Source organism: Octopus bimaculoides, chromosome 3, assembly GCF_046866305.1.
Source record: "Octopus bimaculoides isolate indiv1 chromosome 3, ASM4686630v1, whole genome shotgun sequence".
In the NCBI taxonomy this organism is placed as follows: domain Eukaryota; kingdom Metazoa; phylum Mollusca; class Cephalopoda; order Octopoda; family Octopodidae; genus Octopus; species Octopus bimaculoides.
The window spans coordinates 10048962-10062262 of record NC_142930.1 but is presented as its reverse complement, the minus strand read 5'-3'; the positions used below and the strand labels follow the sequence as shown (position 1 = coordinate 10062262).

General features: G+C 34.1%; 1 protein-coding gene and 1 long non-coding RNA gene across 2 annotated transcripts in view; one reads left to right on the top strand and one right to left on the bottom strand.

The window, feature by feature from the left end:
* LOC149136450 (uncharacterized) overlaps window positions 1–5321 on the top strand; it is a 19824-nt gene extending 14503 nt beyond the window's left edge. The window contains exon 3 of the long non-coding RNA XR_016240901.1: window positions 4822–5321. This is a non-coding gene — a long non-coding RNA (uncharacterized LOC149136450). The remainder of the gene's footprint in view (window positions 1–4821) is intronic.
* Window positions 1–13301, bottom strand: part of LOC106883934 (protein Wnt-5b) — a 299459-nt gene that overhangs the window by 209785 nt on the left and 76373 nt on the right. The window lies entirely within an intron of this gene.

Below are 13301 nucleotides of genomic sequence, written 5' to 3'. Positions count from 1 at the left end.
TGGAAGTTTGCCAGTTTCAAGGAAGCTCTGAAAGAGGGACTGCAGTGGTCTTGTTAGGACTCGCTTACATGCTTTTAGAAGGATTGCTGGGAATTCATCAGGGTCAGTAGCTGAGTTTGGGTTCAGTTCATCCATAGCCCTTGTTAAATTGTCTTCTTTTATATTGATGTAATCAATCATCACTGCCTCTGTTTTTATATCTGCATCAGTAAAAAAAGTCAGCTAGATTGCTGACTTGCAAGTGTTCTCGGGCTGGAGTGAAAACACTTTTGAATTGCTCATTTAGTATTTCGCTTATCCTCATTGAGTTTCCTGTGAGTGAACCATCTTTTTCGAGGAGTGACCCTATCCTGCAGTGCACTGACGTTGCTCCTTTGGTAAAAATTGTAGAAGGCTCTGGGGTTAGATTTTATATTGTCTATAGACCAGGCTTCTTTGTCTGCTCTTTCTTTTTCATGAGAGAGTTGCAGATTGTTTTCCATCTCCAGTAGTTGTATTTTCAGGCGGGATTTTTCACTGCTTTCAATTTGTTTGTTTAGGCGATTTGAAATTTTTGTACGCCGTCTCATAAGAATTTTCCTCTCATTGGGGATTTTGTTCCTGTGTACAGTGGTCTTTCTCTCCGGGACACATTTGTAGCATATGGGTTGCATTACAGACATGAACTGTTGAAGTTTCATGTCGATGTCCAGTGAGGAGAGACATTTAGGCCAGTTTTGTTTGACCAGCTCTTTCTCAATTTGTTTCCAGTTTGCCTTATGGAAGTTCAAGCTGGAAAGATTTTGAGAGTTTTTTGTAGGCTGCATGTCCATGGTTTCCTTTGCTCCGTACATAGTCAGCTCTACTATGTTGTGCTCCGAGAGTAGCGTCGGTGTCACTTTCACATTATGGATGAGATCCATATATATATATATATATATATATATATATATATCCCAGATACATGCATGAATATATACATATAGATGTAGGTATGTACATATATGTATGGATATATGGATATATTTATATATTATTTATATTATATATATATATATATATATATATATATATATATATAAATATATAATATATATATATATACACACATGTATAAATATATATATATATGTATATAAACATGTATATATATATATGCATATATATATGCATATATATATGTATGTATACATATATATGTATATATATATATATATACATACATATATGTATTTATGTATATACATATATATAAGATAAAAAAATAGGACAAGAACGTAAATCATGCAGTGTATATGTATATATATGTATATATATGTATATATATATATATATATATATATATATACATGTGTGTGTGTGTGTGTACATACATACATATATATATATGTACATACATACATACATATTTTATGTATACTTACATGCACCCACTTATTCTCTCCTCTCCATCTCGCACGCACACATATGTTTATATTAGAAAACAAAATGCTGAACAGCACTAGATTATATCTGCTTAAGAGGTTTACGAATTAAAATATGTCAACTGATTCGCTAGTCGGTTTCAAATCACCGACGTTGGTCGGTATTAAAAAATCATTATTGACTAAACAAATGCTGCGAAGGATTGACACACACTGCGTTTTTGACAGTGTCATCGTATGTGGTGCACCGAAACCGCCTTAATACTTCTGAAGTAGCTGCATGCAGTATAATCATTTGAAACATTAGCATCATTTGTGCAGTGTGTCTTCTTTGAACAGCTGCATTTACACTCAACGTAATTGAATAATTTCATTTCAAACATATTGATCTTAGCGAAGCACATATGTCTCCAAGATTTTCGATCGTATGTGGGTGTGTTCTAGGGCTTGTCAGTCAACATTATGCATTAAACATCTGCCTATGGAGCATCGGTAATCCAGTAATCCCAGAAAGGATTTGTTTATGGATTTTCATTGATATTTGATTAGGTCACGTTCAATTTCCTCGTGCTTGCATCACATAAGATTGCTTCTATTCATCATTAAATATTTCGTGGCGATACAAAAGATGCCCAGCAGCATTTTTATATAGAACTTGTTACGATCCTTGATTGCCGCTCATATAGAATCGAAACATCAGACCAATAAGACAAATTATTACTAAATAGACATCCACTATCGTCTCAAGTGGTATGTAGTGGCTGTTCCACAAGTATCAAGGAAGTGAAACTAAATCCACACTGGTTTTTGTAGTTGCTTCAGCTATTGTACAGTTATAAGTTATAACAGACTCAAGATACGTGAAAGTTTACTCAGTTTCCAACACTGGGTCTTTGAAAACGATTGAGTTGGAGTAACTATGCCTGCACCAGACCCTGATTGGCCGGATAGTTATGCCTTCGGTTACTCCAGAAGTGAATCTCTTTCTAATAAACTTAGTCTCTGTTATTTGTGATAAAAATCACAACCAGCCATAAACAGGTCGGATTTAGACATTATCACAAACTTCTGTTGGTTAAAGAAATTCCTCCAGAAATGATATAGAATATTGATTCTAGATCTATATGTTTCCAAATACGGATTCCAGCTTCCCAAAAGCCTCCTATCCCGTTATTAGAAAGAGTACAGCCATGCTTAGTGTCTTAGGAAAAATCGTGACCAATGCCTAATATACACTGGTGGAAATAAAGGAAATCTCCGATCAGTTTGTAGAGGCTTGCTGAAATAAATGTCACGAAGAGTTTCAAATTTTTCATTCTATTTTTTTTTTATATTGTTCTGTTACCGCGGTGTTTTCCTTTACTCCCAACCCTTCTTCGTCCATTTCCCTTAGACAAGTCATATCCTGTGGTTTATTCCAGTATCGACACGCCCAAATTTTCAAATATCGTCATTCAACCTGAACAGTAAGGACTTTCAACAAGTGAGAAGGAATGATGGAAGAGAAAATGAAAAACCAGAAAGATAAATAAAGGATGTGATGATAATGCAAAATATTTCTTATAAACTTTTATGTTATATACACATGCAAATAGATACAGACACATACATGTGTGTGTGTGTGTGCATGTGTATGTGCTCCGGTAAGAGACTGTTATGCACACATACAAGCATAGACATATACGTACATGCCTTCAGGCATATACATACACATAAACGTATATATACGCATATACATATATGAATACACACTCATACACATACACACGTATATAATACGCGTATCTGTGAGAACAAAGATAGATTCAACAATATTCTTTTTTTCTGTAGGATTAAACATGTCGATTCAACAATAGATACAGGTTCCTTACTACACAGCCACACTATACATGTATATATGAAATACTGAACACACAATACAACATTGCTTCCCCTTTTCTACTCACAAAAAAAAGGACTCTGCGCTCATTGAGCTGTTTGACTGTAGATCCTTGCACACAGCAAAACACATACACATGAATATAGATACATACTTGTTGATACAGATACTCATACATGGACACATACATCATTCATATTGAAGAAACAGATGTATTATCTGCAGTCAACAAGATGGCTACGTACTCTGCATAGACACCGACGGCTTACCTACAGTTCTACAAAAGACGTATACACACACACACACACACACACACACACACACACACACACACACACACACACACGCACACATATATACATACGAAGCAAAGTTAAACCACTGCAGAGAATTTTTTAATAAAAAAGAGGGAAAAAAATCCCTTTCCGTTAGCAATTTCCTCCAAAGCACTGAAATAGGGGGTAATGATATGATACCAAAAAGGAGGAAATAGAGACGGATTAAAAACTATAGATCCGTTTTCTTAACTTCATATACCACAATGATTGCAGTGCGAATTATCAGAGAGAAGCTGATAACGTCTCTGCAGAAGAACCCACTGTCATATGATAGCCTGCATGGATTTTGAGAGGGTAAAAACTGCATTAACAGACTTCGACAATATAAAAAGTCGGTACTAAGGCATCACTTTGCCAATCTAGAGAAGTTGTGATACATCCAGACTTTGCCAAGACATTCATATATTTCTGAACGAGTACACACACACACACACACACACACACACACACACACACACACACACACACACACACACACACATCTCTCCGAAGTCAGAAATCCACATTCTTTTTTGTTGGCGTTCCCTCTGAAATCGAATCCACCGCTCTAATCAGCTATCTGCTAATCAGTTGGCAGCAGCTTAAAGACATTCTGATGGGATGAATCCTGCGAACATTTGTAACAAGAGATAAAGGAAACCCATTGGAAAATGTTTGTTGTTGGCAGGCTTGGTTACGATTCTCACCATATCTAATATACCAAAAGTATGCTTCTAAAGAAACAACTCAGTTACAGGAAAACACTACAGACTTTAAAGTTATTTAACCTGGAGTGCATTTACGTATGTATGAATATCATGTATGTATGTATGTATGTATGTATGCATGTTATCAATCAGTTTCATTTCTGTATTTCTTGTCCATAGAGAAAGAGCCGGACTCCAACATAGATTCAAGGCTCCTTCATTGGAACTTTTATCAACATCATCTAGGTATTTGTGCATGTGTGTGTGTGTGTGTGTGTGTGTGTGCAGTATTTGGTGTCAGTGTATGCGCAGATTTGTATGTTTGTTTTATGAATGCGTTTTTATGTATATATTTTCATGTCTAGATGCATGCATATGTATTTATGTGCTAAATTTTTGGCAAGTTTTACATATCTTTACAGTTCCATTGATGGCTTGAATCTGTAGTCTTCTAATCAGCCTTTTCCTTTCAGGTTTTGAGAACCCTAATTTTTCCACTCTTTTACTTATTTCAGTCATTTGAATGCGGCCATGCTGGAGCACCACCTTTAGTCGAAAGAATCGACCACAGAACTTTGTAAGCCTAGCATTTACTCTATCGGTCTCTTGTGGCGATGTTCTTCTTTATTCCATCATTTTAGGAACAGGAGTTCGTAACAAATTCAAATGATGTTACAAGGCTATGGGGTGAAACTTTCCTTCTTTTGCCTAGGGGTGAAAGCTTTCCCTTTACTAGTTATATTTTAATCCTCTGTAGTCATAGTGACAAGCATTAGTGAGCAATAAAGTCAAGAACCTACTGTGGGACGTGTGTTGGGTCATGAGAGGAAAGATTTTACCTCTTAAGAAAGCTTTTACCAGTTAGCCATGGGAGGAAAGTGTTCATTTGTGATCTTGTAATTTCGTCTGCTTTGTTATGCGCTTCTTTCCCAGTAAAGCAGACTGATGAACTTTGCAAACTTGTACGGGGAAGTGTCCGTCAACGTTGGCTTAAAATAAAATCATTTATAATCTACTTTATGAAACCGAATACTCTTTTATTTATATTTGATATAGCACTCAATACCTGGAGGAGAGTGGAAGGATAAATTTACTTATATAAAGTGACAGTTTACACGAGTTTTTCTCGCGGTTGGTAATTTCCATCCACAAAAGAAGAGAAAAGAGGAAAAGATGCATGTACACATACATACGTGCATCCATCCAATCATTCACCCACCCATGCATACATATATACATACACGCACACAGATATACATATATAAAGTTTATAAATTCATATGGACACACATATACATGTATGTGAGTCTGAGTGTATTTCAGATGCTATTCGTGAACTGGACCTGAAAGATCACGGACATACGGGATCACGGACATACGGGATCACGGACATACGGGATCACGGATATAAGGCCTTTTATCTACGACTGACGATTCCGTTGTTCAACTGCCAAAATATACAGAAGTAAAAAACAAACAAACATAAACAAGAAAATTTTTAGAGAACTTAAAAAAAGAATTAATAATAATGATTTCTAACATAGACACAAGGTAAAAAATTTGGTGTGAAGGGAACAAAACTAGGATTATATCAATTCCAGTACTTGACGAGTAATTAATTTGTAGAGATAAAGCTGATCTCACCGAAATTTGAACTGTCAACGTTACAAGTCACAATATTATCTACAAGCTATAAAGCATTATGTGTGAGTCCGTGTGTCTGTGAATATCTCCCAATATACATTATAGGATATATATTCATGCAATTGATGAGGAATGCTCAATACTCTGAAGTAGAACCAAAATAATGTCATCTAACATACATTTCACGATTTATATATGTATATGCGCAAAAGCACTACGTACTATATATATATATATATATATATATATATATATATATATATATATATATATATATATATATATATGTATACAAATTCACATACAGACGGCATGTATGCGTATGTACTCATATGTATAATAGATAAGAGATATGAACATGTGTAATGTGTGTTGGGTCAGCTAGGTCGCCGCTTTAAATGAACCGAATAGTATTGTTTTCTAACAGTAAAAAGATGGAGACATATAGCATATTTGATCAAAAACATTAGTAGCCAAGTACAAGAACCTCTTGAGACAATCTTCTTGGCTTGAGGAAATTTTCCAACGTACAGCGACGTCGTACGAGAGCAAATGTTTTCATTTTAAATTTATAATCTCTTTGAATGGTTCTGTGCATGTTGAGAGACATTGACTGTTCAACGTAGCCTTACGTTGCATTGCATTATTAGAAAGAATGATTCTTATAGCAGGTTCGGAAATCATAATAATTTCTAGTTATCTGTTAACTATGGGGATATAATTGAAAAATCACATGAAAAGGATAAAATTGAACGAGATCATCACGATTTGGGAAACTAAACATATATTAATCAATAGGTCAAAATCAGAAAGCGAATTACGTGGAGATATCACACCCTGTAGAACTCCACATATTTTGGTGATTTGTTTAATTTGACTTCTTGAGACGGATTACAAGCAATTCATTGAAAACTCAGTAAAATATATAAAGAATCAACTTACATCAGGCATTTTCCAGATAATCTCTGCTCCTGACACACACGAATCAGTAATAAAAATAGAATATTTGAATGGTATATGCTATTAGACTCTGTTGATAAGGCAGAAACGAGAAATTATTGCCTAAATGTAAACTATCCCTAAACAGCAGAAGATTGTGTTTTTTGTTCAAAATTATCAGGAGAAAATACGAAAGATGCAACAAAATGCTGGGTTATGCTCACAGATGGAATGCCTTTATTCATAGACCTTCCCAGTCAGTACCGACTTGTCGGTAATAGACAAAAAAAAAAAAAAAAAAAAAAGAAAATCCGAAAGCAAAAAACAAAAACAAAACAAAAACCCAGCAACAATGCTCTCCTTGCCTACGGCGGTGAAACTCTTTGATCCGGGAACCAGCATCCTAACCCACACAGTTATCTGACATTCTTGATTTGTGTATAACTTTTTATTTGTTGATTTATTTTGACAACTGAATAACTTTTGGGTATGCAATAATTTTGGACAGCCAAATACTTTCCCTCTTCTTTCTCTTTCTCTAATACACTCATTTATTCTGCCTCCAGCTGTTATGTAAATTTAATTTAAGGTTATATGCTTAGCTAATTGCTTAATTTCAAAATTTACGGTTTACATCACGAGAATAATGTATTTAGAAAATATGATATTTTGTAAGAAGATAAGTCTTACATTGATTAAAACATTCATATTCCTCCAGACTAATTAATTAATATAGATTGCTTGCCATTTGATTTGATATAGAAATATTAGTGTCATTTTCCCTGACTCTTATATTTAAAGAAATTGCAATGGGAAATTAGAAATCTCTTAATATGAATTTTATTTCTAATTAACTAAAATACGCAGTAGCTTGATATTCCATACATTTAGACTGCGAAACATCGCCACGTGTAGTAATAGATCTCTTTCATCGTTATAGATGAAAATAGTTGAACTAGAAATTGCCTGTATGTTTATGTTCTTGATGTGAAGCTAAAGAATAAAAAGGCTGAAACAAGTGCCAGTAGCAACAAGAAAATAAGAAAGGTACGTAACCAAAATGAGTTTATTTGAAATGTAACATTTAGTTTAAGTTCGCACACAAACTAGAATTCGAATAATACTTTCTACTATTTAATTCTAAATGACAAATGGAAGGTTGCGTAGAAACATTAAAGCACTGTTTTATTTATCTTAGTTATAGATATTCAACTTCATTAATGTTGTTTTTCAGAGATAAACTGAAAACATCGTTGAGACAGATTATCGATCCAATATTGTAACTGTAAGAAGTGTATATATCCAGATTTTTTTTAGCACCCTTCCAACCATATACATTTACTACTAAATACTGTCAAAGAGGATCGAAACTAACTAATAAAATGATTCGAATGAAATTTTGCCTCGCACACAAGCACTATGGAGCTCCACAATCCTAATCATATACTGCCACTCAATCTTAAAGTACGTTACCACTTAAAGTACGTTACCACTTAAAGTACGTTACCACTTAAAGCTTATTAAATACGCAAAACGTTTCAAGTCGTTATAGTATTAGAAACTATTTTCAGGATTGTCAGGTACGCACAGAAACTGTTAAAGAATTTAGAAGAATAGGACAATAAACCAAAAAGCGTTTATGTAGAATTCTATAATGAAGATGTGTTACTAATGGTGAGTAAAATGTAGCCAACTGTGAAGGAAGATTGTTTAGTAATGGTGAGTAAATACAAAATTTGAACCGGCTGTCAACAATGATCTTAAAATGATCAAATTTTCTAAATTCATTTATTTCATATCTTGGGAACGTTAGTGAAATTTAGTTTGAGCAGATAGTAGTTTAATGTACCGATTGATATTAGTAAAGCATAACTTTCATTGGACTATTTAATCATAATTACAGTTCATTGTGGCATTTTGACAAAATCAACGTGTATTTGAATAATAATCAAACAAATCCTTATAGTTATGGAATTAGGAAATTATGATGCTCATATCTTTCTCAGAAGTATACAATAGTGAGACGCCTTCAATCTGTAATCGAAACTATTTCAAGTATTCAACTTTCTATAATTGCAGCTATATTTTATTTTGTTTTCGTACATGGCTTTGATTAAAACGAAATGGAAATGAGAATGTTTGAGGTTCCTAGCTTTATGAAGGATACGAGTCAATATACCCTTCAAATCAGGGAAAGAAATTATATAACAGACTCGGCTCATCAGGAACTCAAACTTATTTAACAATGCTGATCGCTGTTTCATAATATACATGACAGTACAAGGTGTTGGACATACATAATAACCTGTAGCTCAGAATTTCTGTTCAAAAGTCTCCTGAAGCTAAATGCACGACGAAACCAAACTCCTTTAAGTGGTTCACTGATATATGATCGAAGGAATTGCTATTATTCTAGCAATCTACGTATTGTTGAACCTGAATTATTTCATAATTCAAGCTATTAACAACTTAGATTTCTTGAAAAAACACGCAAATAACATAGTTTTCCATTTCAAATCGATTGATTATTCAGCCATTTTCTAGAAATTAGATACATGTAAACGTACTATGTATGTATGTATGTATATATGTATGTATGTATGTATGTATGTATGTATGTATGTATGTATGTATGTATGTATGTACGTACGTATGTCGGTATTGTTATGTCTCAAGCTACTGCTATCTAGCACCTTCGGATGATCTCTACTCAATCGCTATACAACTGCTACTCGACTGCTACTCAACACTCCTACCACGGCCAGACTACCTCTATTTACATGTCTTGGGAGATCCTACTTCATCGCCTGGGGGCGTCGACACAACAGGTATGTATATATATGTATGTGTGTATATATATATATATGTGTGTGTGTGTGTGTGTGTATGTATATATGCACACACATAAGTATGTGTGTTTGTGTAATATGCATGTATTGACAACAGTATAGTTGTTACATATGGACTGAGCATAATCATATTTGATATACATAGACCTCAAGATATTTCATATATGGATATAGAACTTCATATCTTCAATAGTTTAGATATATTAAGAAAACTTTTCTGTACCTAACACTTGAAAGAGGTTTCATAAAGGGCTGGGAAGTTACTAGTATTTTTTTAATTGTACCAGTCTTTTTAGACAAGTATATAGAGGGGAAAAACTATTTTGCTTTCGTGAAAAGACATTTATAATGGAAAATAAACCTACTGTAGTGTATTTGACTTTTTTAAATTATGAATTGAATATATATAGCGTATAAATATCAATAGATCATCTACAAAAAGGAATTAGGTGTTAAAAGAACTTGTAAGGGATGTTATATGAGATTTTCATGTTTTCAGCAACAAGAATTTATCTATTTGATGCATTATATGAACTCTGCAAATAACGATAAAAACTAACTTGTTAAAAATGGTGCTTTTTATATTTCACAATATCAATGTATTCAGTTTATAACAGCTACTAATCCACTCAGAAAGTATTTGGAATTCTTTATTTATTGAGATAACTATTTTAAAATCTCACAACGTGAGATATTCAGCAACATCACTTTGTAGTAAAGATTGTTTGCCAACATAATATGGCAGTCCCGGCCTGGGACGAATGTTGCTGTAATTTAGCCCCAGGAGACATCGTCTCCAGCTGGCTATACGACACGATCTCTGTCCTTACATATTCGAACAAGGGAATCTAGCACTCCCAATCAGCTCAAAACAATATCTGTGTATCGCGATTTCCGGGTTATTTCCCTTCATCAGCACAGAATAATTGTTCGGCTAGAGAAATAATTGTTCGGTTAGAGAAACTATATATATCGAACGGGGATTTGGCAGTGCCACCTCGAGCCGAATGATTATTCTGTGCTGATGAAGGGAAATAACCCGGAAATCGCAATACACAGATATTTTTTGAGCTGATTGGGGGTGCTAGATTCCCTTGTTCGAAAATGTAAGGACACAGATTGTATCGTATAGCCAGCTGGAGACGATATCTCCTGGGGCTAAATTACAGCAACATTCGTCCTAGACCGGGACTGCCATGTTATGTTGGCAAGCAATCTTTACTACACTATGATAGCTGTTCTCATGGACTTCTTTCGTTTAACGTCTAGTTTTGGGCTGTATGAAATTCTTTCTTCTGTGAAATTATGCATTTTTACAGCGTGGTATAAATCTACAATACAGATTCATCTGAAACTACAAAAAAGAAAAAAATGAGAACACGATCAAAATAACTATTGGGTGCCCTCTCTTTTCACTGTCGCATTAAATGGAAGCACTTAAGACAGGTGCAGAACATATAAACTGTTTACTTCTGTAGAAATGTCTGCTGTACGTTCAAGAAAGTTGGAAAATTTTCTAGGTCACTTCCAGAACATAGCTGTCGTAAAGACGATATAAAGATATTTTTTATATTTAAGTGTCTACTAGGCTGACTGATAGTAGTTATGGCAAGGGAATTAAATCTCAATAAGTTTTGATTGCTCTGTTTACTTTGATTTTCCAACAATCGAATTGAAATTGGTTTTAACTTTAAATAAAACTTGATTATACTTGGTTTATATATGTATGGAACGTAAGCGACACAACCTTGCGATAAGTGATCAAACTTCAATTTTTGAATGAAAAAGTTAAATATGAATTTATCTAATACTTCAAACTAAAATTTTGAGTAGTTAATTTTGAAAAAAAAAAAAATGGAATTGTAGTCCGTTTGACTGATTCACAATATTTCAGCAACTTAATTTCTTATGCAGATGGTGTTTAGTCCTTTTAGCATATAGTCATACTCGGCGATATGGCTTGCAGCAAGCCTTATTCGGTAAGCAGCATCGATAAGTCAAAACTGATGAAACATCGATGTTTGTCGCTCCAAGAGCTTGATGTAAGTTGTCTTGCTTGACTTTGACTTACTTTCAGGTGTTTTTTTGTTTTTTGCACCAGGCGTATAGATAATATATTTTCTTGCACCTAAAAACCGCAGCCGACCCTCGAACTAACAGCACACGTACCCTGTGTATGTGTTCGATTTTGTTTATATATGTATGTGTGTGTGTGTGCGCATGTGTGTGCGCGCGTGTGTGCGCGCGTGTGTGCGCATGCGTATACACACACACACACGCGAGTGAAAGGGCACATTAAACAGTACGTTTCATAATCATGAGTTCCAGGTTTCGATTCAACTGCGTGGCGTCTTGGGCATATCTTCTACCATAGTCTCGAGGCAGGTTAAATGCTTGTAAGTGAAACTGGGGAGATGGAGGTTGTGTAGAAGCTTACAGATGAACTGTATCTGTAATTCAGAAGTCTAGCCGTGCCACACATTTTCCCTTGTGGATTTAGCCTGAGGAATACGTTAAGGGTTCCAGGATCAGTGGCATACTCAGTCACTAAAACTATTGTTCAATGAATAAGTAGTTACAGTTGATCGAACATTTGGTTTCTTCATAGCATAAACCGACTGGTGAACCATTTACTTTTATGTGAGAATAAAACAAAAACAAAAGACTATTATTCCAATGAGAATTAAATTCCAATGCTTTGTTTCTTTTAAAGATGTCTGAATCATTTCATTTATCTTTTGGTGTACACAAGATGATTTAACGTAACCATAATATACTCTCATTGTATATTCCCTAATGTAACACGTGTTCACTATTAGTCACACAAAGCAATGTTAATGTTCCAATGGCAGGTGATAGCTATATTAAATATAAAATACTAAACACCAGCGGAGCAAGAGGTAGTGTTCTTATTCGCTTCTTAATGTATTTTTATTCTTCTTACGAAAGTTTTGTATGTTGTAGTTCGGACAATGTTTTTTCGTCTTACATCATGTTTTGAGAAATTATTTCAATTTCTATAAAATTTAATCTGCCATAACTTTCATAATAATTTTTATTGATTAGCTCCAGATATACTGTGATCGAGCAGATGTATAATTGAAGGTATTTCTTCAAAACCAGATGAAATGCCATCTCTCTTCGATAAAGAAATCATCTCAAAACTCGAAGCATTAAATTTCTCTTTTACCTCTTGACAAAAGTTTAATCAATTGTTTGAAGGGTTTCTATTATATTTTGTTGGCACTGAATTCATTTGATTGAAATGTTTTACTATATTGAGGGAAATTACACCGAGTATTTTAATTAGATTTTCCCTCTTACAATATTAATTGTGAAAGCACAAACTTGACTTTTATGTTTATTGAGCTCTATAGATGTGTCCTACACTACTTGACCATTCATTTTATATTTAATACTTGAAACCAAATAGAATAAGATTCTATAGGAAACTGAGAATTTGAATGAATTCAATAAAATAATTATTGGTTTTTATAAATTGTTCTTATGAATCACTGGAAAATATGAAAACTGAATTTATCTACTCATAGTTTATACTCTGT